This window comes from Rattus norvegicus, chromosome 4, assembly GCF_021556685.1.
Source record: "Rattus norvegicus strain SHRSP/BbbUtx chromosome 4, alternate assembly SHRSP_T2T, whole genome shotgun sequence".
Taxonomy (NCBI): domain Eukaryota; kingdom Metazoa; phylum Chordata; class Mammalia; order Rodentia; family Muridae; genus Rattus; species Rattus norvegicus.
Genome location: NC_141537.1, coordinates 126,130,682 through 126,157,245, shown reverse-complemented (window position 1 = coordinate 126,157,245; position 26,564 = coordinate 126,130,682). Strand labels below are relative to the sequence as shown.

Here is a 26,564-nt window from a genome sequence, read left to right as displayed (position 1 = left end):
CATAGCTCACTCTCCCAGGAATGTCTGAAATGCTTTTTAATCCTCATAATGAAAACGGTTCCACGGTGCACTTGAGGTGGAACATTTCCTCTGATCTGTATAACTGGGCTGTCTGTTCTCTAGCTTGCTTCCTGTATTTAAATAGTTAAGCAAAACCTCCTTAACTGGTTGGCATCATTTGAGGGGCCACACCTCAGACATGCTCAAGAAATGTCTGGCCCTTTCTTTGTATTAATTTTCCATCTTGTTGTGGCTAAAGCAACTTAAAGGCGGAAGACTTTATCTTGGCTCACAGTTCCAGAGTATAGTCCAGCACAGTAGGGACAGCATGACAGCTGGACTTCGTGATACCTGAGGCCCTGCTCATGATGGCTGAGCACACTGTGCCCATAGTCAGGAAGCAGAAGCAGGTGAATATTGGGGTTAGGTTTGCTTTCTCCTTTTTATTCAGTCTAGGACCCAAGCCTAGGAAATGGTGTTTAGAGTTGTACATTTAAAAACTTAGAACCCACTTGAGTACTATCCATTGGCCCCAGGGTCAGCCCAGGACAGACTTGGGAAACACTTCAGGATTGCCATTGTACTGGCATTTGTAAGTATTACCAGTGGTCTGTACTGTATGTTTTCAAGTTCTTGACCCCTTACTCTAGAATGAAATGAAAGTCCACACTGCTTATAAGACAGCAAGGTAATTATTCAAAAGCAGAGCCACAGTACAGATTAGAAAGGAATAAATATGCCAGGTGTTGTAGCATAATCCCAGCACTCAAAAGGCAGAGACAGAGGCAGAGGCAGGCAGATCTCTGTGAAAATGAATAATTATGTTGTCAGGATTGACAGTGGGCCCCATGAGGGAAGGGTACTCAAGGTACCTGGTTATTGTTTGAGGTTTCCTTTATGGGGTTCAGTAGATAGAGGTATTCGGTTTCTAGGGGTAAAATTTGGATGGTTCTCTATTTGAGTCATAGACCGGATGGGTCCCTTCCCTATAGTTCCCAGTTTGTGATCCAGGATCTGTTTGAATAATAACAAGATGTGATCAAGGCATTGCATTTTGTAATTTTTGCTCACTCCTCATGTCTTTCCCATAATGCATCTGATTTCAATCATATGCATGCCTGGCTATGCCTAAGCATAAAATGATAATTAGGAGACCCTTGACTTGAGGACCCCATTGCCCTTGTCATACACCCAAACTTGATCAGACTGGATGGGTCCCTTGCCCATAGGTCCCAGTTTGTGTTCCAGCTTGTGTTTGAATAGAAACGGGATGTGATCAAGGCATTTGCTATGGAAGTAACTTAGTCCCATTGTTTGAAGCAGGTATGAGGCTCTATGCAAGTGGGGAACCCGAGCTGCCAACAAGTTGCTAGGTGTTTTGTTTGGAGAGGGATGTGTGCATAGCCCAAGCCAGGTTGCTAAGTTATGTAATAAGACGGTGACGGTAGGTGTCAGCAGCCCTATACCTTAGGATCCAGTAAGAGCTTGCTTTTTTTCAGTAGTCCAGCCCCAAAGTCCAGAATTAAATCTCATTGGCCTGACTTGGATCACTTAACAATTCTTATTGATCTCCATGGGCAGAAGGTATGAATCACATGACCAGTCCAGGACCAAGTAGTGAAGTCAACCCTTTATTACTGTAGGAGATGGGGTGTTATGCTACTTCCTTTTCTGCTGGTGTGACAAAGCACCATGGCTTACGTTTCCAGAGGGATAGAGCTCATCCTATGAGACAGTGTGCTAACAGTCAGAGAAAGCATAACAGAAGTGAGGATCTGGTGGGGCTGGGGATTTAGCTCAGTGGTAGAGCGCTTGCCTAGGAAGCGCAAGGCCCTGGGTTCGGTCCCCAGCTCCGAAAAAAAAAAAAAAAAAAAAAAAAAAAAAAAAAAAAGAAGTGAGGATCTGGGTGAGCACATTCTTATCAATATACCGGAAGCGGGCTGGAGGAGACAGGAAGTGAGACAAAGCTAAGCCCTCAAAGCCCACCCCAATGACATTATTCTTCCCTCCGAAGGTTCCATAACCTCCCCCAAGTAGTTCCACTAACTGGTAATCAAGTGTTCAAATACTGTGGGAGACATTTCTTATTCTCACTACCACAAGGATTCTCAAAAGGAAACTAGGTTGTGTATTTAGAGGGAAAGGTGAGACCAATGGCTTCTAATCTATTATTTGTGTTCCTCCCCTCGGCGACTGTCCTTTTAAATTAGCCCTATCCCCTTGGAGTCCCACCATCTGAATTTAATATCAAATGCTATATTTTATATGACTGGGTTTTTTTTTTCTAGAGGGGGAAAAAAAGCACTGGTTTGAGGGAGATGATCCTAAAGAGATCTTAATATAGGCTTCCAGAATGTTTAGTAGGGTGGATTGGATGGAGTCCAACCTCAGATTCGCTGATGTGACGTGTCTGAGAGCATGCTTTCCCCTGAGGTAACTTCTTTTCAGTCCCCAAAGAAGCTGGGTTATCTCATTGGCATTTTAGGCTCTAAAATCATCCCTACACACACATGCACACACACGCGCGCGTGCGCGTGCGCACACACACACACACACACACACACTCATACACACACACTCTCTCTCTCTCTCACTCACACACACACACACACGCGCGCGCGTGCACACACACACACACACACTCATACATACACACACTCTCTCTCTCACTCACACACACACACACACACACACACACACACACAGAGGGGGGGGGGACTCGAGCAAGCAGTGCCAGTGACAACCAAATAAAAGCCATGGACAATCTGTTCCTGACTCTCCTTTCCAGGTCATTTCCTGGTATACAGGAGAATAGGGGACAGAGCAAGTGAGAGAGGAAAGCAGCAATAGGCAGGGGAGATGGAATCCAGTCCAGAGTGCTCAGCAGACCGCTCCTGCATGCCATGCACGGTCTTGCTGACATTCTCTGGGTCTGGGGAAGTTCGTCCAGTATTTCAGCGTTTGCTAACTGTTAGGGAGGCACATCTATAAGCCTCTTTGGGGTATAGACCAGCACATGGTCACCTGCAGCACCTCTTGCACCCATTCTGGACCTAGTGCAAGACCCTCCAGTGGGTCTGTCCCAAGCCTCCATCTTACAGAAAGTTTCTGATGTGATCCAACCCTAGATCCAGCTTTGCGGAGTATACTTCTCTCCCTATGAGTGTGTGGAGGGTGTCTGTGTGTGTTTATGTGTGTGTGTGTGTGTGTGTGCTGGGGACTGACATTGGGTGTCTTCCATCTCTCCACCTCATGTTTTGAGAAAAAGTTGCTCACTCAACCTGGAGCTCATCCATTCAATGAGATTGGCTGACTAATGTGCTCCAGAGAGCCTTCTGTCTGATGCTACATCACTTCCACTACCTACCACCTACCCCATCACCACCCACCTCCTACCACCATCACCACCCACCTCCTACCACCATCACCCACCACAACCACCTACCACCATCACCCACCACAACCACCTACCACCATCACCTACCACCTACCACCATCACCCACCACAACCACCTACCACCATCACCCACCACAACCACCTACCACCATCACCTACCACCTACCACCATCACCCACCACAACCACCTACCACCATCACCACCCACCTCCTACCACCATCACCCACCACAACCACCTACCACCATCACCACCCACCACCTACCACCATCACCCACCACAACCACCTACCACCATCACCTACCACCTACCACCATCACCTACCACCTACCACCATCACCCACCACAACCACCTACCACCATCACCCACCACAACCACCTACCACCATCACCCACCACCTACCACCATCACCCACCACAACCACCTACCACCATCACCTACCACCTACCACCATCACCAACCACAACCACCTATCACCCAAACTACCCATCCCCACCCACAACAACTACTCACTACTACAATCAACCACCACCACCAATACCAACATCCATCACCCAAATCGCCCACCACAACTACTCACCACTGCAACCACCCACCACCAGCACTACAACTACTATTTATTCCTCTTCCTCCTCTTCCTCTTCCTCTTCCTCTTCCTCTTCCTCCTCCTCTTCCTCTTCCTCTTCCTCTTCCTCTTCTTCTTCTTCCTAGGACTGAGGTTCCAGAAGCACACTGCCACACTTGGCTCTTATGTGGTGCTAGGGATCTGAATTCACACCCTCATGCCTACATGAGAAGCATTTCACTGATTAAACATTTCCTCAGCACTTCGGAGAATGTGTTTAATCCATGTAAATAACCAATCATTTACTCTATCCTTCAGAGGAAACCAGAGATCCACATGCGTTATGTTCACCTGAATACTTGTCTGTCATGCAAGCTCTGGGCATGATCTAAAACTCACAAACAGGATCTCTCATGGATCCAGTAGGGAAACTATATCTTAGCATATGTCCAAGAGAACTCACTGAGTTTAAGGACCACCAGGTTATAGAAACCCAAACCATCATTCACCATCCAGGTGAATGCACCTCCTACTAGTTCAGCTGGAATTAGAACTTTTATCTATGCCTCAGTGCCCTCTTTGCCCATCCTTAGCATCCCACTGACAACAAAAAGAATAAAAAAAATTAAAGTATATCTCAGAACTTCAGAGTATGGTGGTATGTAGCTGTGATCCCAGCAGTAGAAAAGTGGAGACAGGAGCCTGGACATTACTGGCCAGTCTAACCAACCAGTAAGCTCCAGATTCAGTGAGAAGTAGGATCTAAACTTAGAGGGAAGACACTGGACACTGACCTCCAGCCTTCACATGGATGTCCGTGCACACACAAACTCATAAACACAGGCACACATACCACAATAAAAACAATACGTTCAACTTCACATCACTCTTGGTGCAGTAAATGGCATCTCGGTGAGTAAAGAAAAGATTCATTGTCTATCACATGTGAATGACATGTTTCTTAAATACAATATATGGGGTAGCATGCCAGGAACATTTGATATCACCAAATAAATGCAACAGGAAGTGTGGATAGCATACTCTGATCTTGTAACAGGGTCCTCTTTGGCTCTAGAATCAAAGTAAAACTCAAAGTACCTGAGAGGAGAGGTTCACAAGAGTTGTAAGCTAGTTAGTATGGGATTAGCTCATAGAGGGATGGAGTTTGGGAAGATATTAGCTAGTAAAGTGCTTGACAGCATAAGGACTGGCCAAGACCCCTAAACCCATAGTTAAATGGGAGGTCAGTCATGGTTGTGTGTGCTTATAATCCCAGTGCTGGAGAGGCCCAGACAGGGAGATGCCCTTGGCTCGCAGGCTATCTAACATAGTATATCTGTTGAGCTCCAGGCCAGTAAGAGGTCTTGTCTCAAAAGATGGCACCTGAAGAGCAACACCTGAGATTGTCCTCTTACCTCCACACGTATGTTCACATGTGTGCATGCACACCTGCATACCTGATGTGCACACACATCACCACCACACTACACTACACCAAATGACCACACTACATACCAGATGGAGGGGTAAATTCTCTTTCCCAGAGATGCACCATCTTCCATGGGCACTGGCCTGCTAGGAACAAGGTGGCCGAGGTCAGAGACTGCTGGAGAGAGGGCAAGCTTGCTGATACCCTGAGTATCACTACTGGGTGCTACTGGCTTCTAACAGACAGAGGCAACGAAGGCTTCCAGACATCGTATGGTGCGCAGAACAACAGCCAACCCCGCATCTGCTGCCCCAAAGCATTTCCTAGCACCATGAGGAGTGCCAAGACAAAAAGACTAGACTAGCTATAAAGGAACCACACTGAAAATCTCCATCCTTCCTCTAAGTCATTCTGGACCAACTCAGAGGATGGTGGCATGATGTGGTGTGAAGGAGCCTCCCAGATGGCCAGTGGCATGAGCCCCGTTTCCTTCTTCGTCTGTTCCACTTGGCTTGAGCTTAGATGGCATCTCCTTCCCATCTCCTCTCTAGCTCCGTGCTCCATACCCTCAAGACTGCTGCTTGCTGGCCAAATGTAAATTCTGCCACCTGAGGCCACTGGGAGGCATGAGGTGATGCATCTGAAGCCTTTCCTTGCTCAGGTGGCACCTGGCTGATGTCAGTATGGAAGAACTATTATTACTTTTAGTGTTAGTCACCCCAGGGGCCCACCTCCTGCTACCTTGATTTAATATGTTTAATAAGAGAAGGAAGTTGAATGCAACTTAGGAACGCCATAATAGAAAAGTTAGAAGGCAAATGCCAGAATTAGTGAGTGTGTGTGAGGTTTGGCCATCTGGAGATGTCAGTGGCCCAGACCTGTGTGAACTCTCTCACCAGGCAGCCCTGTTGTTTGGAGGTTTTGGAATTCTCTTTAGTGCAAGAGATGAGCCCTTCTCCACTGGATCTGCTTTCCTGGCTCGCCTGAGTCAGAAGAGGCTGCCAGAACCCAGGCCTAACTATGACCCCACCGGCCTCCCAGTAAGAATGGCTGTCACCTCACAGCTCCGGTTGCCTTACCACCACCACCATCACTACCACCCGTATTAACTTTGAAGAGAATTCTCATTTGATACAGCTTAGAGAAATTAACTTCAGTTTATGAACGATAAACTGGCCTGGCTTAAGGGTAGGACACCAGGAAGACAATGGAAACATCACAGCAATGGACATTTTTCTTGGAGATCATTTTCAGCTATAGAAGTGAACCTATCATGGCCCTAGGCAATGGGTCTGTTTCAATAGCTGCACCATCTGTAGGGAGGCAACAGCATCATGTCCTGCTGCTGCTGCCCTCCCTGTAATACAGCTCCTGTTATCTCTGAGCCACTCAGCACCTGAGAACAACAGGACTTCACTGAGTCTGATGCTCTTTCTCTTCACAGAAGTTAGGACTTCCCAAGAAGCAGACGGCTTCCACTATCTTTTCTGCCCTCTGAACCCGATTGTTGCAGGGGTCATTTTGTAGCTAGGGATCCGTGTGACACACTTCCATCTGGCTCTATCAGATGAAGCCCATGAAGGGAGAGGACATATATTATTCCAGCTGTCTTCTGAACCCTAGAACTCCAGGGGAAGAATTTCCAACCCCTTTTGTGGTCTCAAAGACTCTCAACCCCACCCACTCCCATTATCTTCCCGGCTAAGCTTAGGGGCCACTCAGGAACATTCATGTGTAGATAGTATTTACTCTCAACCCAGACCCTAATATCGTGTATCTCATTTGCAGAAATGGCCTTAAGATGCCACATTCTCCCAACACAGCATCTTTCCTCCCTCCTCAAACCTATTCTAAGGCACCAGCTTTCTGGTGTGCCTTGCTGGCAGGTCTGCTCACTAACCTACAGCAGCCTTAACAACTCTGCTTTATCTGTTTCCCAAACCAAAATCTGGTCCAAGATGTTTTTGGAAGGAGAAAAATTAGAGAGAATGAAAAGGTATCTTATGGAATTGTGGTGTTGAATTGTTCTATTTTCATTTATTCAACAAATATTTATTGAGTGCCTACCATGTGTCAGCCCCCTGCTAGTTGCCAACTACACACTAATGAATAAGTCTGATCTACTCCCTGTTCGGGTCAGGGCCCCAGCAGGAAACAGCTGCTGCACTCGAGGTAATTATGGAAAGCTAGATGTAGACTCTGAACTGCAAATCTAGTCTCAAGTAGAAAAGTACCTGTAGCCTAGTATGAAGAAGCCAGACCAGTAAGCCCTTGACCTCTGGTCTTCCTCTCTCATCCTCTCCCATGGATCAATCTTACCTGGAAGCCAGAGGGAAGGGAAGCACCAGTGCGGCTCTCAGGACAGGGGGCAGTAGAGAATTGGTTTGATATCTAACAGGGATATGCAAGCACATAGAGAAACAAAGTATAAAGAAAGAAATGAGCCAGATTAGAGAAGAAAATGTCAAGGTTCTGGGCTCCACAGAGAGTGGTCAGGCAAGCGTTCTGAAATGCAGGGGAGGCGGGAAAGGGGAGCGTGGTCACAGGTAGCGTGGGCAAAGTCCCTGGGCAAGAGAGCACTTGCCTAGTTCCAGGAGCTCACAGGAGCCCAGGGTGATGAGGGAACCTTGGAAGCGATAGCTTTATTTAGAATTGTAAAACACACCTCAGTGCCCGTTCAAACTTAGCCTCCCGCTGCTCCTCTGGCAGCACTGCCCTGCTCCTGTTTTCTTTAGTCAGGTGCATTAAAGTGGAAAGTCAGAGGACTTGCAGGGAAGGCTGAGAAAGCATATTTAAGACCATACGGAAGCAGTAATAAAAAATAGCACTTATGCTGGGTGAGGGAGAAGTTGCTATTTAAAGTGGAAATAAGAATAAAAAAAAAAAAAACTATGAACTCCTGTGGGCATTTGTATTGATAAAGTTTACCTTTTTTAGGACTGCCTTCTGCTCTGGTTAGATCTGGATTTCATACACAGTTTATTCTCATTTTATCTCAGATAGCACCTTAGTCAAACAACTGATTTATAAATCGAACCAGAGCAAAAGCTTCCCTTTAGATGAACAGTAAGCTTTAAAAGCAAGCTAAACAGAAGTGTGATTCACATAGTCCCACTATTTATCTTCTTCTCTTGCACAAACAAGCCAGTATTGGCTATGGACAGCCAGATGCAAGCGCTTTGGACCTATCTATTTGTCTTTAAGAAGAAAGATTAGATAGTTGACATTTCCCTGTATATAGGGTTGCCATAGTTACAAGGCTTTCATCCATCTTTTAAAGTTCTGCATCCTTCTGCTTGTCTTAGTTTCTTCTTTCTATGATTAAAAAAATATATACCCGGACAAAAGCAACTTAAGGGAAGAAGTCTTTATTTTGGCTCAAGGTATAGCCTGTTACAGTGGAGAGGTCAGACCAGCAAGTGTTTAAGGCACTGACTACATTGTATCCATGATTAGGAAGAGAGAGCAGTGGTGAGAGCATGCCAGCACTTGGCTTGCTTTCTCCATCTTTAGAGTCTCTCTTTTTTTAACGACTTAGTGTGTGATTCTCACATCCCCATCCTGAGTTTCTGACTCCTTCCACTCCCACTCCCTTGTCCACAGTGTCGCTTCTGTAAATCCCCAAGTCAACCAAGATCTACTGTCATAAGTGGAGCTAACAGCTGGCAAGCCTTCTAAGTGGGACACTGTGTTAACTCCTACTGTATAATTATCCCAGTTAATTTTTGTAGCAATGCCAAGCAGTATATGTACACAGAACAGTTCTACAAGAATTGTCCAGCCCCAAATGTCAATGAAGATGAGGTTCAGTACCCTGCCGCAGGCTGGTGAGGTAGTGCATACCTTTCATCCCAGCATTCAGGGGGCAGGGATAGGTGGATCTCTGAGTGTAATGCCAGTTTGGTTTGCATGACATGCTCCAGGCTATCAAGGGCTATATAATAATATTCTCCTCACAAAACTGTCTTTTGGGGGAGGTCATATTGTGAAAAGGTAATATGGTGTCATAATACCAAGTAGGCTTTTTTTCTTTTTTTCTTTTTTTTTTTTAAATTGGATTCTTTTTTTATTTACATTTCAAATGCTATCTCCTTTCCTGGATTCTTCTGTGGAAACCTCCCATCCCATCCCCTTCCCCCTGCTTCTATGAGGGTGCTCCCTCCCCCACCCACCCACTCCCTCCCACCTCACTGCCCTAACATTCCCCTACACTGGGTCATCCAGCCTTCAGCTGACCAAGGGCCTCTCCTCCCATAGCTGCCAGACAAGGCCATCCTCTGCTACATACCCAGTAGGCTTTTTAAAGTAGCCCTGGCTTTCCCATCACCCTGGCTCTCTTGTTTCAGATGGAGAATGGCCCACAGTAGCCATTCTCTGGGTTCTGAAGACTGAGTTTATTGAGATCAAATAGGATGAAAACAGCAAGCAGCAGGAAGATGGTAGTGCTTCTTATAAGACAGTTATTTACTGTATCCATTCCTCTGTTGAAGGGCATCTGGCTTCTTTCCAGCTTCTGCCTATTTCAAATAAGGCTGCTATGAACATAGTAGAGCATGTGTCTTTGTTGTATGTTGGAGCATCTTTTGGATATATGCACAGGAGTGGTATAGCTGGGTCCTCAGTTAGTACTATGTCCAATTTTCTGAGGAACCTCCAAACTGATTTCCAGAGTGGTTGTACCAGCTTACAATCCCACCAGATACAGAAACTGTGGTACATTTACACTACTCAGCTATTTAAAACAATGACTTCATGAAATTCTTAGGCAAATGGATGGAACTAGAAAATATCATCCTGAGCGAGGTAACCCAATCACAAAAGAACACATATGGTATGCACTTACTGATAAGTGGATATTACCCCAAAAGCTCAGAATACCCAAGATACCATCTACAGACCACATGCAGCTCAAGAAGAAGGAAAACCAAAGTGTAGATGCTTTAGACCTTCTTAGAAAGGGGAACAAAAATATCCACAGGAGGAGATACAGAGACAAAGTGTGGAGTAGAGACTGCCCTACCTGGGGGATCCATCCCATATACAGACACCAAACCCAGACAATATTGCAGATGCCAATAAGTGCATGCTGACAGGAGCCTGATATAGCTGTCTCCTGAGAGGCTCTGCCAGAGCCTTACTGATACAGAGGCAGATGCTCACAGCCAACCACTGAACTGAGAATGGGGTCCCCAGTAGAGGAGTTAGAGAAAGGACTGAAGTAGCTGAAGGGGCTTGCAACCCCCATAAGAAGAACAACAGTATCAACCAACCAAACACCCCAGAGCTTCCAGGGACTAAACCACCATCCCAAGAGTACATAGGGACGGAACTATGGCTCCATCCGAATATCTAGCAGAGGATGGCCTTGGTAGCATCAATGGGAGGAGAAGCCCTTGGTCCTGTCAAGGCTTGATGCCCCAGTGTAGGGGAATGTCAGGGTGGGGAAGTGGGAGGGAGTATGTGGGTAGATGAAAGAGCTCCCTCATAGACGCAAGGGGTTGGGGGATGGTATGGGGGTTTCTGGAGGAAAAACCAGGAAAGGGGATACCACTTAAAATGTAAATAAAAATAATAAAAAGAAAAAGACAATTATTTGCTCTGTCACAGAACTGAGTGTAGATACCCCAGGGACCAAAAGTACCAGGGGGAGCAGAATGTCTTCTCCTAGGTGAGATTTCTGATGCTCTGTTACCACCACTGTGGAATTTGTATACTGTGGGATCAACAGTAGCTGAGTCTTTTGCTTTGGAAAGGTACCTGGGAACGATTTACCTCCCAGCTGTGTTCAAGGACACAAGGCTTTCAAGCCTGTGGTATATTCACTCTTGAACTGTTTTGCTTGAACTGTGTCTCCTTTTCCTTCTCATAGGGCTGGGGCAGCACATCCTGGACAAGGTGTCTTGGAGGACACTCTAAACATGTTTGGGTCTGAAGTATGTCAACCCTACCTCCAAATACAGCCCTCTCAGTGAACTTAAACAGCACAGGACGGTTTGCTGACATAGTGATGGGGGACAGCTTGGTCATTCATGTCTGGCTTTGTGAATCCTGACATTAGACATTGTCATAGCAGCAGCAGGTAGACCCTGCCTTCAGAAGTGTCTCTGCCAGCACAGATGTTCCAGGTCTGTTTTGCATCAGCAGCAATTATGGGTGTGCGTCAGGCAAATGTGTGCTCATGCTCCTGTTAAATCTATCATAGGTGGTCTTAGTCCAGGCTAACCCCTTCTACAGCTTGAGTGCTGCTTTTCTCTTCCTCCACCACCTCGCTGTTAGCAGACTGTGAGCTCTTCTCCCTATGGTAACAGACCTATTGCTGTGAAAAGGAGAAAAACAAACTTTTATAATCCTCTAAGCCACGAGAATCATCTCCCCCAACCCCCATACTCTTTCCAGTTTAATCCCTGCCTACTGCCTGAAGAGGAACTCCACTAGAAAGAGAGGAATATGAGGGCACAACTTGCTGTCCTAGCTCTCGGGAGGCTGAAACAGGAAGATTATGTTTGAGGCTATCCTGGGCTATATGATGAGCCTGTTTCAATTTAAAAGAAGGAAGAGGAGGAGCATGTGGATGCTAAGAAGAGAACCCTCTACAAGAACCTATCCCATCTGAGGCTGTTTGATTTAGGGAGCTAAAATCATAAACTAAGACCATGAGAGAAAATAAATTGTGCAGAGCGGTGGTCTAGAGGAGCTTACCAAGCAGAGAGAGTAGTGACAGAGGGTACCACAGGCTGATCACTGAGGTCTCAGGAAGAGCATGAGCATCTCCAGGATGGCTATTTGGTTCCATCATGCCTTGGAGGCAGCTAGTTACCGCAGCCTTCTTCTGCCTTAGCCCAAGACTTGAATGAACCTGGTTGCTCAGCCTGGGTCACTCCGCTTAGACTCGGATTGCTCTTTTAAAAAGAAAGAATAACAGTATCTACTACTCTTGAATTCAAATGAGGTTAGAAGTGGAAACTTTTGGTGAGCATTTAGGAGGCGGAGACCTCCTAGAGAGCTTTGTAGCCAGCCCACATCCTGTTCACTCTTTGCTCCATGAGTGTGGATACCAGCCTCCTGCCCCTGCCACCATGTCCTTCCTTGCCAGCTGCTATGTCTTCCCCACCATGATGGACTGTATCTTACTGAAGCTGTGAGGCAAAATACACTGTTCCTCCCTTAAATTCATCTGTGTTTTGTCATAATAATAACAAGGTAACTAAAAGAACAGGAATTACACAGGGTCTTTTGGTTTAGTTTGGGGTTTTGTCTGTTTGCTTGTTTTTGGTTTTGTTTTTTTGTTTTTGGGTTTTGAGGGTTTTTTTTGGCTTTTGGTTTTCTTCTTCTATTCCAACCGCTTAAGCAATGACACACAGTGGGCATTTAATGAAATTATCCCTTTTTGGCATTCATAAATGATTTGGTAAATGAATAGTCTCTCTTTTACAGAGACATGAAGGGGCTTAGAGAGGCTAAGGAATATGCCCACGATCACATGACTAAAAGGAGGAGGAGGCCTTAGCAGCTACAGTAAACTTCATCGAGCACTGTTTCACCAATGGCAATGACCTCACACGGCTCTGCAAACTAGTTGCAGAGACATTAGAGTTCAGAGTGATAAGGTTGAAGTCCAGGTGGAGTTAGAATGGTTGAGATCCCTACAAGATCTGAAACCACCTGGCATCTCATACCTCCCTAAGAATCCAGATATGTACAGTAGTTAAAACAAATAAAAACTCTAACTAGCATCCCTCAAGACTCAGAGAATGAATAAGTAGGAAGGGGTGTTTACTTCTGCCAAACCTTGCTTACAGCTCTCTTGGAAGTGACAGACCTGGTCCCAAACAAATATGCTTGTCCTCTATTCAAAGTCAACACCAGAAAAAGACCTTCCCGTTCTCTTAGAAGATAGGTCAAAGTGAAAGAGATAGGCCTCCAACTGTTTCACATACAATTTTATTATTTTCCCTAATAACAAAAATATTGTTTATAAATAAATATTTTATAAATTGAAATGTTCCCATAATCTCCCTCCCCGACCTACTATTCTGTTGGCACTTGTTTCTAGGCATTTGCTGACAGATACATAGCTAGAAACAATAAAAAGCTCTTAACATTTTATAATCTGTGGGTTTCTTCTAAGTAGTCTAGACTTTGTTTATCTTTGTTCGCTCTAAGACATCTGAAGCTGTTAGGTATTTCATTTGCCCTAGCTCTTTTCTTTAAATTTTATTTATTTTTACTTTATGGATATGAATGTTTTGTTTGCTGTATGTCTTTGTACAATGTGCATGCTGTATGCAAAAATTACAGAAGAGAATAACAGATCCCCTGGACCTGGAGTCATAGAAGGTTGTTAGCCACAACATGTGGATGCTAAGAAGAGAACCCAGGTCCTCTACAAGAACCCATCCCATATTGCTGGACTTTTAGATCCTACCTCATCCTAGGTTTTACTGCCTCAGTTTGTGTTGAAATATTCTTCTGACTTGTATTTGCATGCTAACAAATATATGTCCTTGTTATAAATCCCTAGGAATGGGACTGCTGAGCTAAGACATGTGTGTGTTATAAGTTCATATGAATATAGTAACCAAGCCAGCCTTCTAGCTACCATATCAGTTGCTCATCATTGAAGAAGTAGGAGCTCAAAGTTGGATGCTACATGGAACCTACTTTAGGATAGGAGCTGCATTGGCATAGTGGACTAGTCTTTTCAGACTCTATGTGCTCGGCAGAGAAGAGCTCAGACAGCCCATGCTGGAGGCAGATCAACTCCTCTCTCTGCCAGATCTCTAAAACCCTAGTCGGGCACCAGCCATCTGAATGGTTTCCAGGGAACTGGTTTGCCATCTACTCCGCTGAGTCCATTCTTGGTAGGTTGGTGCAGGGACCACATTTAGTTACAGGAGCAGGGAAATTAAGTCATCAGTCCTCACCAGCCAGGATCTGGCAGGAGAGGTGGCACAAATTGTCCTGGAAATCCTCTCTCCGACAGCAGCCCTTGGGTTTGCCAGTCCTACCTTGCTTGGTGCCAGAAAGGCCAAGTGACCTAACAGGCACTGTTCCCAGCTCTGAAACCTGTGGTTGCCCACAAGTACAGAACCTAGTTCAGATACCCTGGATATCTTTCCATACCTAAAGTATATGGAAGTGGTAGTTCGAGTGGTTAAAGGGCATAGGAGTCAACTGGAGAACTTATGGAAGCTACACATACTTGAGTGACACTCCTGACTGTAGATTTGGGACCAGACCCTGGAACCCATATGATTTGCACCCCTGTGCTGCTGACGCTAACCATTGGACTATACATTTACACACTGGAGGAGCAAAGGGTAGGTATTACACCCACATGAGATGCAGTGATGGGTTTGAATTGACGAAAAACAATAAACTTTTCTCATCCTTTCTCCCCTCCGTTTACAAACAACTTACTCAAACATCTCCCAGCTATCTAGACACCTCCTAAATGTTTTTGTGTCTTCCCTCCCTGGTGACTACCATACTCACCTTTCCTGTGAAGACAGACTCTGCCAACTGCCTTTTGCTGGGGTCATGTGCCTTACAAAGCTCCTTCAGTAGGAATCCACACGGGCCGAAGGAGGGTACGGCCCCCAGCCTAGACACACCATCTAATAGAAATCCCTTGCTATCAGAGAGGAGAGACCATGAGATGCTCTGATTTAAAAAAAAAAATCAGTTTTGGCAGGGGAACAATTTATTTGGGGACTCATCCATGGGTGTTTGGCAGCAGAGTGACCACCTGCTTTCCAAGCCAGGTGCTTTCCCACACCCGGGGAAGCCTAGCAAACAGTAAACAGACAACACATGGAATTGCCCAATGCAAAGATCTAAGGAAGCTAGAATACAGCCAACTAACTGGGTGGGGCTGCAGGGAAGCCACATGACAGAGACAGGCAAAACCCTCACCAACCCTGTAGGGGAATATCAATTTAAGAAACAGAATTTGTGATTAAAAAAAAAACCATTTAACAAAATAGATAACGAGTTTTTCTAGGTGGGCCCTGCTTCCCATTTTCTCCCCCGGCTCAGACTGCAGCTGCTGTACAGCCAGCCACCCCCCTGCACCTCTTCCCACTCCTCCTTCTCGTTTGCCTTGTCTTCACTTCCATGGCGGACTGTATTCCCTTGAACTGTGAACCGAAATGAACATTTTCCCCCTTAAACTGCTCCTTGTCAGGTGTTTTGGTCACAGACAAGAAAAGTAAATAGTGCACCTGTGTCTGAGAGGTCCGGTGAAAATGTCACAAGTTTGTTGCTCTCACAGAAACTCTTTTCAACATAATCCTGAGAGGGGAACGCCATCAAAAAACTCCTTAACTCACAAGCTGCTTCCATGGGAAGGTTTTCAAGGAGGGAGAAGAAAGATTTGAGAGCCCGGGGAACTCTGCGTGGTTGTACTTCCTATCAGGGAGTAGCTGTTTATTCTGTCCATGTGGTGGTTGATCCTCACCAAAGCCAAATCGATGGAGGGAGCCCAGGAAATGGCGCAAGCACTGCTGGGAACTGGAGAACGTGAGCCGGGGAAGATGTTTCTGTGACCCAGTTTGACATCCTTACGCTGTTCTAGGGAACCAGTTCTAGCTTCCTTCACCTCAGCAGAAGTAGGGCCTAGGTGGGTGATAGCTCCATAGCCATCAATGTGAAGAAGAAAAGCGCAGAGCAAAGCCCTGCTCTATAGCCCGCCCCCATATGGTTCCCTGGATCCCTAACCAGAACCTTGGGGATTTCGTATGCCCAGAAAAAAGCATCTCAGTTGGTCACCAAAACGCACAGCTTCTTAGGAGTGGTACTTGACTTTGGTCTCATACTCATACTCTTGTATTTTCAAATACAGTCTATGGGACTATCAGGATGGCTCAGCTGGCAAAGGAAACTGCTGACAACCTGAGTTTAATCTCTAGAACACACATGGTAGAAGGAGAGATCAGCTCTTGCAAGTTGTCCTCTGACTTCCACATTCTAATACACACATGCATTCATACATCTATGCACACACATACATATATGCATGCATACATGAATGTAAAACTACTTGAAAAGCAAAACCCGGGGCTGGGCATTTACCTCAGTGGTAGAGCGCTTGCCTAGCTAGCGCAAGGCTCTGGGTTCGGTCCCCAGCTCCGAAAAAAAGAAAAAAAAAAAGAAAGAAAGAAAAAAGAAAAAAAGGGAAAAGCAAAACCCACTGTGGCACCTCCAACTATGTGGCTAACAACAACTCTATTAGCATCTTCTAGGACATTGCTAGAAATTTAGAATATTGGATCCCACCTTAGACTTAGTGGACCTGCATGTGTTTTTAAGCAGGTCCCCAGGTGATTGGCAAGCCTGCTGAAGCTCTAAGTGAGCTGTCTTAGAAGAGCGGGAGATCAGTTCAGTCCCCGCCTCCACCACTGACCCCACCCTCACCGTGGCCTTGGGTATCGTGCTCATCTTTCTCTATGTTCAGCTCCTACTTTGCCGAGGGGAAGTGCCACTCCTGGCATCTCCCGCACTGCAGTCCGCCATGCGCTCTCGAAAGGATGAGCTCTGAAAAAGCCTAACTTTTATTTTTATATTCTACTGCGTGTATTTTACAGCTCAGAGCCACGACTCTCCCGTTCCTGCCTCCCTTCTGCATCCCATTCACCAACTCATCGGAACTTTGTTTTTAATCAGGCCCATCTCCTTCCTTCCATCTACCAATCTCTTAGAATATGCCATCCAGGCGTGTCTGTTATATCCCTGAGTTCACCTTTTAGCCAGTCTAGAAAAGTGGCTCCATCATAAATGCAGTCATGAGTGACACTCTGTCAGTCTCTAGCTCTGAAGAAGTAGGGTCGTGATAGCAAAGATTCCAAGCCAACAAGGGAACATTGTGCACTGTCTCTTAGTCTGTGAACCACTTTCACCCAGACAACTCTCCTCCTTTTCTAGATAGAAAGGCATATGCCTTATGGGGAAGGCAATAGGGTAAGCAGGCAAGTATAATAAATCTGACCACTGATGGCGAAGGCCCTGGAACATGCCAACTTAGAGCAAAAGGAGAATGGGGCTGTAGTTGAGTGGATGTGAAGTTCTTAGCTTTAATGAAACCCTGGCTTTTATCCCCTGCACTGCAAGAAGTGTATTGCTTCCAATTTGAGTCACATGACAGAAAGATGCCATTGAAAAGTATGTGTTCGACTCCTCCACTGTTGGTGGGATTGCAGACTGGTACAACCATTCTGGAAATCAGTCTGGAGGTTCCTCAGAAAATTGGACATTGAACTGCCTGAGGATCCAGCTATACCTCTCTTGGGCATATACCCAAAAGATGCCTCAACATATAAAAAAGACACGTGCTCCACTATGTTCATCGCAGCCTTATTTATAATAGCCAGAAACTGGAAAGAACCCAGATGCCCTTCAACAGAGGAATGGATACAGAAAATGTGGTACATCTACACAATGGAATATTACTCAGCTATCAAAAACAACGACTTTATGAAATTCGTAGGCAAATGGTTGGAACTGGAAAATATCATTCTGAGTGAGCTAACCCAATCACAGAAAGACATACATGGTATGCACTCATTGATAAGTGGCTATTAGCCCAAATGCTTGAATTACCCTAGATGCCTAGAACAAATGAAACTCAAGACAGATGATCAAAATGTGAATGTTTCACGCCTTCTTTAAAAGGGGAACAAGAATACCCTTGGCAGGGAAGAGAGAGGCAAAGATTAAAACAGAGACTGAAGGAACACCCATTCAGAGCCTGCCCCACATGTGGCCCATACATATACAGCCATCCAATTAGACAAGATGGATGAAGCAAAGAAGTGCAGACCGACAGGAGCCGGCTGTAGATCGCTCCTGAGAGACACAGCCAGAATACAGCAAATACAGAGGCGAATGCCAGCAGCAAACCACTGAACTGAGAATAGAACCCCCATTGAAGGAATCAGAGAAAGAACTGGAAGAGCTTGAAGGGGCTTGAGACCCCATATGTACAACAATGCCAAGCAACCAGAGCTTCCAGGGACTAAGCCACTACCTAAAGACTATACATGGACTGACCCTGGACTCTGACCCCATAGGTAGCAATGAATATCCTAGTAAGAGCACCAGTGGAAGGGGAAGCCCTGGGTCCTGCTAAGACTGAACCCCCAGTGAACTAGACTGTTCGGGGGAGGGCGGCAATGGGGGGAGGGTTGGGAGGGGAATACCCATAAGGAAGGGGAGGGGGGAGGGGGATGTTTGCCCGGAAACCGGAAAAGGGAATAACACTCGAAATGTATATAAGAAATACTCAAGTTAATAAAAAAAAGAAAAGAAAAGAAAGAAAAGTATGTGTTCGGAGGGAAGAGTTCTCTAGTTTACATATAGTCATAGTTAAGTCCCTGCCTTTTGAGGGTAGAGGGATATTTAATAATCATAGATATTATACAAGCAGACATACTGACACTCAATGAATTATTGTAGTCATGCTGCCATGTTCATGGTTAAAAGTAACCCAGCTCCCAAACGTTGCCTTGTGCTCACCCCACTGTACCCCTTCCCAACACCTGTACCCCTTCCCAACACCTAACAGCACAGATGCATTCAACATTACAAATAGTTCTACAGAAATGGACCCATACTGTGTATTCTTTTATCTCTGGCCCCACTGACTTTATTGTATTTGTGAGAGTCCCCCATATCACGGGGAATGATGGTTTGTATTTGTACAAGAAACTGTATATTCCTACAAAGGATTGGTTTCATCATTGCTGCTTCTGAGTTAATGGTGTATTAGCAAATGTCAACCTCTTTGCCATCTACCCATCCTCTTACTGAATGCTGGTGTCCAGGCCACATCCTCTTTCGTGGTCCCAGTACTGCGAGGCAGGCAGGCAGGGATGTGGAAACCTCAGGAGTAATTGCTTCGTGACCATGAGTTGGCTCTCCCAGTTCACCATTACCCACTTGAAAAAGAAAATCCCATGTGGTGACATGACAACACCTGTAAGAATTCCCTCAAATAATCAATACGAGGCGAGTAAGAGGATTTAGCATGCATATGATCTTAATGGGCCCGCAGTATTTGGAGTTCTCTTCGTTCACCAATTGGTGATTTTACCCCTAGATTATAGTTATAACCATTTCACAAAACATACCTGTACTGTTTTTCTTTACTGTCTATGAGAGAGCATGTGTACGCATACATGTGTTTGATGGCGTGTCCATGCCTTAGCACATGTGTGGAGGTCAGAGGATGACTTGTGGGACCTGGTTCTCTCCTTCCACCATGTTGGCCTTGCCCTGACCCGATGAGCCATCTCACCTACCCCCAATACTTAACTGAGGAGGCAGGGAACTGAAAGGTAAAATCCAAAGTCAGTGCCCTCCACCACGCTGTCCCTCAGAGGTCTTTATTAATGCCATCTGCAGTCACACGAAGGCCACTTCCTTGGACTCCTGTTTATGCCTTCAGCCTCATCTTGCCTCTCTTCCTCACACAGAATCTTCCAGGTACATTTTTCCTTCTTCCACTTCTTAGAACACAGAAAACATTCTCTGTCACAAAATGTTCTTGTTCCCTCTGCCTTGGAACACTTTCCTCACCATTGGCTTGGCTGTCTCCTCAGGTTTCACCCTAATTATCACTAACATGGAGTTCTTGGCCCACACTGTCAGGATTAATACAGCATATTGTCATCTACCTTAGGATCCTGCTGTTTCCTTTCTGGGGTTGTCCCCTATCCTGCTTGCATTGTTCTGGTGTCTTGGTTATATTCTTTCCCCTACAATATAATATGCTGTTAGTGTCACCCCAAAGCCTCCTGTCCACACCTGTACATACAGAGCCTGGCAATGTCAGGGTTAGGTTAACATCTTTAAGGAAACCACATGGATCTCCAAGCCCTTGGCCTCCCACTCTCCATCATGGCCCCTGGTATCTGCCGTTGCCTGAGCTAAACCTTCAGTGTGGTCTGCTTGTTTATAAACCATGTCTGGAAAGCACTGAGGTGTCGCTATGAGCCCAGAGCTCATTCTTAGACAATCTTCAATTGACTGGAAACTTGTACACCCTTTCAATTAGCAGTAGACACTGTGACAATACAGTCAGAATCCCCCAAGAAGTCCTGCCGAAAACTGGCTTCATGTGATTAAAATAAGCACGACTTATTTGCAAAAGGTATTTCTTTCTAAGCTCCACCTCCATTTTTTATTTTATTTTTTATTTTTTGTTTGTTTCCTGGTTTTTCAAAACAGGGATTTTCTGTGTAGCCCTGGCTGTCCTGGAACCCAGGCTGACCTTGAACTCAGAGATCCACCTCCCTCTGCCTCCTGAGTGCTGGGATTAAAGGCGTGTACACCACCATGCCCAACTCTACCTCTGTTCTTATAAGACTATCTTTTTTATTGGATATTTTTCATAAATGTTTTATTTTTATTTAATTTTTTCATATAATATAATTGATCACATTCTCCCCCTCTGCTAACTTCTCCCAGACTCTCCCTACTTACCCGACTTCATGCTTGCAATTTTTCTCTCAAGCAAAACAAAAAACAAAAAGCCCACAAAAAAAAAAAAAATGGATTCCCTTTCATGTTGAACAGCTGCTCTAGGCATGAGGAGTGTGGTTGATACAAAACTATCTTTATCGAGACAGACAACTGTTTTATTAGAAAGTTAGAGGAATGAACACGCCAGGGATTAAAAGGTAGGAGACCTCCAGTCTGATCCAGTTCTGACTAGGGACAGCTTGGTAATGTACTGGTTCTGTTCCTTTCTGGTGGCTCCCCAGATGGCAGGCTCAAACCCACACCTGTCTTTGGGACCAGCTGGTTGTGAGGAAGCCAGTTAATTCATTGCAGTCTTCCAGAGTGTGCCAAAGACAGTCAGATGGTGTCTCCCAGGTGAGGGAGGCAGGGACAGGCTGGAGAAAGTGTGAGCTGTGAAATCAGGAGTGCGCAGCGGGCTCCTACCATTTCTTCCTGCCATGCCGCCTTGGCAGAGCCGACAAAGGAAAGTGCTCCCAGATGTTCCAGCCCTTCATGCCACAGGAGCAGGTGGCTGCACAAACCTCCAACCTGCCAAGATCTGCTGGGCCCTGGGAACCGGAACAGGAGCCCTGATGACCGCAGTTAGGAATTGAGAAAGATTCTGTAAGAGCTGGGGACCCAGAAAATAAGGACAAGGAACCCTGGAAACAACACTCCACCAATGCATGAGTTTGTCAGTGGTTCCACAGAAAATAAGTTAGCAGTTCCCAGATTTTGATGCCATTCCACACTGAGCTAGTGGAACATGGAGGCTAGTATATCAATGCCTGGTAGAAATCGAGTTTTCTGTATGGATACAGCCTGCTGCCACCATGGTGAGCTAGAGAGACTTCCTACAGTCTCAGATCAGCAGCAGCTGCCAAACTGCATCCCTCAGAGCTGTGGTTTTTTTCAGCATCTGGGGCATTGTGAGCTGTCATACTGTGAAGACTGCTGGTATCTAGCCCAGGCCAGAAATGTAGCCAAACATCCTAAAATTCACAGGGCCATCCCATAGTGCCTATGCAATCTGAGATATGGGTAGCATTCAGCCTATAAGACCCAGAATGGAGTACCTGAGGGCATGAAGACAGGCTTCCTAGGGTAGTAATACCTTCTTTGCAAAGAAATTCTTTTGAATTGTACTTTTCTGGGGTGAGCCTGAAAGTCACCAGGGGATCTTGTTCAAACATAGATTGGGATTCTGCACTTCTGGTTAGAGTCTGGGAGGCTCCAGGATATGCCCCTGTCTACAGATCCCATCTTGAGGATGACAGACTGTGTGTGTGCATAACACCACCACCCCTTTTCCCTTTATCGTCATCCCTTCCCCCAGCCTGCCCTGTCGCACTCATTTTGAACCATCCCAGGGCCTGTCATCAAAAACCATATGGTGGTATTTAAACTCCACTGCCTAGATGACAGTTTCTCAGCAGCTGTTGCCTGTTTGAAGTTCAGGGTGTTGATGAAATCAATGGACTCAGTAGGAAAAAAGGATCCTAAGGGACCTGATCAAACTGCACTTGCATGCACACATGCACACACACACACACACACACACACACACACACACACCAAACAATCTTGAACTTCAAGACCTTTCTCACATGGTCTGAGACATACTGATGCAAGCGGATTGCTATAACAGTCATTTCTATAGAGAACCAAAAAGTAAATATTTTTGGCTTCACAGGTCATAATAGACTTTATCAACTGTAACGAACAATTGGATTCTGGGAAAGAGTCCTAGGTAACAGGCAAAAAAGTAAGTGTGATTGTATTCTAATAAAATTGTACTCACAAAAACAAGCAGGGAGATGAATTGGGGGCCCAAAGTTTGCAAACTCTTATTCTAAGTATTTTAATTTTTTTTTCATGTCGCCAGTTCTTGCATGTAGTCTGTGAATTGTTATCATAAGAAATAATTCCTCTTTCTTCATCAGCAGAGACAAAAATAATGTGGGAAAATCTTGTTGAAAGGGAGCTAAATCATCGTTTTGAGAAGCAAATGTCTAGAGGACAAAGCAGAGCAGATTCCGCTTCTTCTCCTCACAGCAATGTGAAATGTGAGCGTGTCTTTTAAGCTGGCACAATCATAATTCTCTGTCTTCTCATGCTAGTTCTTCTTTTCAGGGAGTAGGACAAGACAGGGAGATAAATAAGGAACAGAACATTGTGCCCACGGGCTGCCTTTAAATTTGAGTCTGTTTTCTTCTTAAGCGTGCATCTTCTGCCTCTAAGCCATGTGGGGGAGGGGAACACAGCAAAGACTGCATTTCTCTGCCAACCAACTGTGGTCATTCCTTGAAGCATTGATTTTTCCACCACGGCCCGTTTCTGTGAACGCCTTGCCTCCTCTTCATAGCGGGTGAGGATGTTACCCACATGAAAATGCTGGTGTCGCTTACAGAATCCTGGCTGCACCAATGAATCACAGAGACGCACGAGCTAAATTCCGTCCTGATCCCTTTTGCCAGAGTGAGGCCTGAGGGTGCTGAAAGGACCCCACTTGTGGCCCTGTGTGGCACAGGGCGTACCTTCAGCCACAGCTCTGCAGAGAAGGTAAATCAAAGCCGTTCACCTGGCCGTCCCCGTCACATACCTCTCACAGAGCCTCTATGATCTGAAGAGGAACACCCTGTCTACTGATAAAACTGAGTTTTACCTGAAGGGAAAAGGCCTGGCAGCTTTGTCTTAGTGATGAGTGGGTTCTCTAGCCAGGTCCCCTAGCACAACGCCATCATGCCAGTTTTAAATGTGAGGCCGGACTTTTGTAGCCAGTATTTTCTACAGAATGTATCTCTTGTCCTATATATGTGCTCATATATAGGTGCATATGCATACATATATAGAAACACATATATACACATATGCAAACAAATATACACATACACACACTTATGCACACACACATACACACACACCACACATACACCAGTGTTCTAGAGGCAAGAAAATTACATGTGTTTCGGGAAAGTGGAGGGACATTTGAGGAACCTTATTGTTTGATCCAATCATACCGATTCTCCATATTTTAATAATGAATCTTTCTACACAGCATAACTGAATGTCAGCAGTGTCAAGAAGAATTCCTAGGCATCACTGGAAAGTCAAATTATTCTGAGCAGTTGCTGATAGTCTAGTGAACATTAAACCATGTCAGGCAGAGCATGGGTTGTAGGCCATAGATTTATTCATTCACACAAATCCACAGTTAACCAGTGTTTGTTTTTATTTGTTTGTTTGTTTTTATGGGTGTCAATTGGAGGGGAGGGGAGGCATGATTTCTTTCCTTGGGGACTCTCAGGCCTTGCTTTTTTCCTTGTATCCCATCCTGGATGCCAGGTGAGGTGAGACAGCTAACACAATAATATTCCCACCCTTTTGGGGCTTAGCCTCACCAGAAGGATTGAAAAAACAAAACCTCATGGAAGTCTTAATGCTACGATATTAATACGAAGAAGAAAGTTCTTTCTTCCCCCTCTGAGCATTACTGCCATTTTCGTACCCAGATATTATCACTGTGCCCCTTTTAATTAAGCTCACAGGGTTTTAAACGTCACCCAGCCAGGAGGTAGCTGTCTTACTCTGCATAGTTCGAAAAGGGGGAAATGTTTCCCAATGGGAATATGAGCTCTGAGGATATATTTCTATGCCAGGGACCTGAGAACTGCTAACTTAAACCAACCTTCAGAGCTAGGATCAATAAGACAAACATTTCCACAGTTCAAGGAGCTAATTATAAATCCTATCTGCCTCAACTTTCAAATCAGGAGCGCCCTAATGCCAAGCTGCACAGTGGTTTGCCAGAGACACAAGACCGATAAGCTTGATTGCAGTGTTTTGTTCCTGGTGTTTCCAATCTTACACATTGGAATTGCATCCCTGGCCCACACCAGGTCAAAGGTGATCACTTTACCAGAGCCGGGGGCTGCTAGGGGTTCATTTGCTTTTATTCTGAGCATGGGTATTGAGTACCCACGGGGTTCTTGATCCTGCGAGTTCTATGAGGATACAGAGCACAGGATTGCTGCTCCCCTGCAGAGCCATTTCAGCTATAACTTAACACACAGACTCTGAAAAGACTGCAATAGGGTGGGCAGCTTAAGTAAAAATCAAGTGAAGGGGTTGGGGATTTAGCTCAGCGGTAGAGCGCTTGCCTAGCAAGCGCAAGGCCCTGGGTTCAGTCCCCAGCTCCGAAAAAAAGAAAAGAAAAAAAAAATCAGGTGAAAAGGTAGTTAGCTGGTCATGGGGCAAAACTACCTTTTAAGGGGTGATCCGCCAATGCTGGGGAATTGCCATCTTGTGCAGACTTGAACAAGCAGAAGTCAGCCATGCAAAGGACAAAGATTCTCCAGAGAGTAAGTGAGCACGCTGGTGTGTGGAAGGAGGAAGCAGTCTGCAGTCGCAGCCGAGGTAGGGTCAGCAAGAAGCATTGACTTAATGAAGATGTGTATAGAGAGGTTAGGAGCTTGCAAAGCTGGGCCCTGAAGTTTGCATTAAAACTCTGGATTTGCCAATAAAGAAATTAGCTACAGAACCACCCTCTTTGGAAACAAGTACACAGGCAGGCATTGCTCATCTTCGAGCTGCCCTTGCATGCAAGAAGACCCTACAGGAAAATGTGGGCTGATGAGTCACAGCGAGCTTCTCTCAAGAGCAGCAGGCTAAGCGAGTGATCTCATGTCACGTCCCTCAGCACCGTGAATTCTGTCTGACAGGATTACTAATGGACATGGATAACTTCTTCTCTTGGCAGAGTACCTCTCATGGGAACGGTGGGGGGCAGAGAGGACGACACACACTCACCCACAGATCACCTTGGACTGTGAGCTTCAAGAAGTACAACCCAAGAGGCTCCCCTTCCCCATGTCTAGGACAGAATAGAAGCCACCGCTTTTACCTCAGCGTGGAACTAAGAACCAGTCCACGTGTGTCATAGAAATGTTTTACTGCCAGACTGGCTGGGGCGAAGCCTTCATGAGAATTTGTGGTATTGTCTAGGTTGTTGAAGCTGACCTTCTTTCCACTAAATAGCTTGCATAGAGAGTCCTGTAAAGATAATGGCGCCCTCTGGGTAACTTTTGGAGGATTCTCTTGTCTTCCTTGGGAGAAGTCATCTGCATCTGTTCAGAGCTTATCCATCCTCTGAGCATGACAGGTTCCTCTCTCCAGCGTCAGCTAGACAGGGCTCTGAAAGTGACGAAATGGTTGTAGGTCAGCTTTTGTGATTTATATACCAGGGAGAAGCAGCAAAAAAAGCAGGCACTGGAGCCCAGCTCCTCTTGCACTGACAGTAATTAAATCGTTTAAGAATTTACTGGAGAGTATGACACAGAACATGGTTGGTGCTCCATATGAGTCCCATACCTGTGTGTCCAGCCAGCGCCCAGTAGGAAATCCAGTTAGGATTCATACGGATCATGTCTGCATCCGTATGAAACCAGGGACAGCCTGTTATCTTGTTCCCTACCCAGTACAGTGTGGCAGCTCCTTACATTGAATTCACATTGTATTTGGGGTCGTACATACTGTAGAGGGGTTCTAAGTATATCCTACATCCCATTACATAGACTCTTGAGCAGCTGTGATATCTAAGGAGGTCCTATAACCAGTCTCTTCGTGGATATAGAGAGACCTCTGAAGTTTCTCTGTAGGTATGTCCAAGATTAAAA

General features: G+C 45.5%; 1 protein-coding gene and 1 long non-coding RNA gene across 6 annotated transcripts in view; one reads left to right on the top strand and one right to left on the bottom strand.

Annotated features, from left to right (window-relative positions):
* Positions 1–26,564, top strand: part of Prickle2 (prickle planar cell polarity protein 2) — a 345,167-nt gene that overhangs the window by 302,168 nt on the left and 16,435 nt on the right.
* LOC148006321 (uncharacterized) lies at positions 2,689–7,809 on the bottom strand. Its single transcript, XR_015686856.1, has 3 exons — positions 3,842–7,809; positions 3,442–3,723; positions 2,689–3,392 (listed from the first exon to the last, which is right to left on the bottom strand). It is a non-coding gene; the product is annotated as an uncharacterized LOC148006321 (long non-coding RNA).